The sequence below is a fragment of the Brachyhypopomus gauderio genome, chromosome 1 (genome assembly GCF_052324685.1).
Source record: "Brachyhypopomus gauderio isolate BG-103 chromosome 1, BGAUD_0.2, whole genome shotgun sequence".
Lineage (NCBI taxonomy): Eukaryota > Metazoa > Chordata > Actinopteri > Gymnotiformes > Hypopomidae > Brachyhypopomus > Brachyhypopomus gauderio.
The window spans coordinates 3940100-3943829 of NC_135211.1; positions in this window are offsets into that span (position 1 = coordinate 3940100).

Here is a 3730-nt window from a genome sequence, read left to right on the forward strand (position 1 = left end):
TGTGTGTGTGTGTGTGCGTGCTTATCCGTGTGCATTTGTGCCTATGTGACAAGAATGCATTTTTTATCCATGAGGCCAGATCAAAGACTGCTCTATTCTCAGATGTGTGCTAGAGACTGAAAAGCTCTCTTGCTGTCTGGGGAGGGGGGTTCACGTTGGTGCCACACGTACTGTTTACACCATTTCACAGGGATCGTATTGCTGTGTTTTCATTATTTCATCAGGCCAAATTCATAAAACCTGGCATCAGATTTAATGTGATAACAGCAAATACTGCTGTGGTTTTGTTCTTGTTTGCATCTGACGTTAGCAAATCATAATAGAACATCGCTCCACCTGAACCTGTCTGAAGGTAAATGTACCTCTATAAGTCCATATGGATTGGATGATCTTTCCTATGACAATAGACACAATTCTACACACACACCCATTTAGCTAATTGACACATTCATTTAAAATACACTGTGGTCTGCTTGATCATCATATCAAACTGTGACTTCCACACAAAACGGAAGGAACCTGCTTGAGAAGGATCTTAGGAGGAACAAACTTGTTCAGTACGACATGCAAACGTAGGTGTTACAGCGGAAGTAACTATGCACGGATAGAGACTGAGACTACAGTGCTGCTGCTCTATTGTGATGTCACAGACGTCCTGAGGTCATAATTCCATTTGGTTTCCATGACTGGAGTTAGCCAATCATCTGTCTTTTGGAGTCTTTAAAATGTATGTTCCTCATTTACATGTAAATTTTGATTGGCTTTCACTTAGGGCACTATGCTGGATTTAGCATAGTGGTATGTTTACACCAGTGTATTTGTCACCGCAGTAATTTTATGAATAGGACATAAATACTATGTCGAGATTGTGAATGTCACAGAATGGTTATTGTTGAGCTTCATGAATGTGCAACATCGTATTTAATGTTTATGCTGTTTAGAGGGGATTGTGTTTACACCATACACACTGTTTACACAGTTTCATACAGATCATATTCACACTGTAAAGCAATTTACACTGTTCAAGAGGATCATGTTTACACTGTACACACAGTTTACATTGTTTCAGAGGGATCATGTTTACACTGTACTGCTGTTTACAGTGTTTAAGAGGGATCATGTTTGCACTGTAAAGCTGTTTGCAGTGTTTAAGATGGATGTTTAGACTGTAGACGCTGTTTACAACATTCCAGAGGTATCACGTTTACACCGGTTAATCACAGTCCTGCTACTACAGGCTGATTGTCACACAAGGCAGCGGGGGTGGGGCGGAAACGATAATGACAGGAATACCTCGTCTGTCCCATCAGGGCCACGACAGCAAAAAGCAAGGGCATAGGGGTGGGGAGGGGTGGGGCAGTTAGGGGTAGTAGTGTTGGTGGGTTCTCTCAGGTGAGTGATTTGAGGGGTGGAACCTAGCAGACGTGATTTTAGACCACAAGGTTCCAGCGAGAGGGGGAACTGAATAACCCAGCTGGTAATGGATTTGTGGCAACCAACTCTAGCTTTTCTAGACAAACTCTCTGGATCCGCAAAACCTCTGTGGGCCCACCTGAATAAACTAAAACAAGACGACTGTTTAGGCCTACTCTGGAGTATTACAGATTTTAACTTAAAAGACACTGGGCCATTAAATAAACGTTGTCTCCGAAAAGTATATTTTTGATTGTAAGCAGTAAATGTACTGGGGCTCATAAATATAATTTGGTAAACAACTTTTTTTTATTTGGCTTGTTTACTTTGCTTCAGTGGAAATCCTGTTGGTCTATGTCAGAAAAAAAACTAAAATAAATAAAAAACAAGCTAGACATATAAATAAAGGAGATTCCCAAATAATGTTTTTTGAAGTGTGATTAATAATTCTCACAGAGCTGTAGCCTTGATGGATAATAAAAAGAGACATGTGGATGAAGAACCTTCTGGAGAACCTTCTGGTGCAGAGAGTGAAATCCTGCAGGGTGACAGTGTGGGGGAACGTTCTGGAAGATGAGGAGGTGTTTTCTCTGCTGTAGATGTGTGAAGCAGGAGCATGAGGATGAGGGAGATGATGGGGAGAGTATTGTAACAGAGTGAAGGGCAGTGAGGAGTATGTAAGACAGTAAACTGTGAGTAATCAGTGTGTAAGACAGTTAATAATGTGAGTAATGAGTGTGTAAGACCGATCGTGAACAATGTGAGTAATGAGTAATGATCGGGGTACAGTGTGTGAGACAAGGTCAGTGAGCAGTGTGTGTAGTCAGGGGGCAGTGTGTGTGGGGGCAGTGTGTGTGGGGGCAGTGTGTGTGTGGGGGCAGTGTGTGTGGGGGCAGTGTGTGTAGTCAGGGGGCAGTGTGTGGGGGCAGTGTGTGTGGGGGCAGTATGTGTGGGGGCAGTGTGTGTGGGGGCAGTATGTGTAGTCAGGGGGCAGTGTGTGTGGGGGCAGTGTGTGTAGTCAGGGGGCAGTGTGTGGGGGGGCAGTGTGTGTAGTCAGGGGGCAGTGTGTGTGGGGGCAGTGTGTAGAGTCAGGGGGCAGTGTGTGTGGGGGCAGTGTGTGTAGTCAGGGGGCAGTGTGTGTGGGGGCAGTGTGTGGGGGGGCAGTATGTGGGGGGGCAGTAATTTAGGAGCAGAGAGGGCATACACCACCACACACCACCATACACCATCATAAACAACCATACACAACCATGCACCACCATACACAACCATACACAACCATACACCACCATACACCACCATACACCATCATACACCACCATACACCATCATAAACAACCATACACCACCATACACCACCATACACCATCATACACCACCATACACCATCATAAACAACCATACACAACCATACACCACCATACACCATCATACACCACCATACACAACCATACAAAACCATACACAACCATACACCACCATACACCACCATACACCATCATACACCACCATACACCATCATAAACAACCATACACAACCATACACAACCATACACAACCATACACAACCATACACCACCATGCACAACCATACAAAACCATACACAACCATACACCACCATACACCGCCACACACCACCATACACCATCATACACAACCATAAACAACCATACACAACCATACACAACCATACACCACCATACACCATCATACACCACCATACACCACCATACACCATCATACACCACCATACACAACAATGCACAACTATACACAACCATACACCACCATACACAACCACACACCACCATACACAACCATACACAACCATACACCACCATACACAACCATACACAACCATACACCACCACACACAACCATACACAACCATACACCACCATACACAAGCATACACAACCATACACCACCATACACAACCACACACCACCATACACCACCATACACAACCATACACCATCATACACAACCATACACAACCATACACAACCACACACCACCATGCACAACCATACACAACCATACACCACCATACACCACCACACACCATCATACACCACCACACACCACCATACACCACCATACACAACCAAACACCACCATACACAACCATACACAACCAAACACCACCATACACCACCACGCACCACCATACACAACCATACACCATCATACACCACCATACAATACCATACACAACCATACACCACCATACACCATCATACACCATCATACACAACCATACACCACCATACACCACCATACACCATCATACACCACCACACACCACCATACACA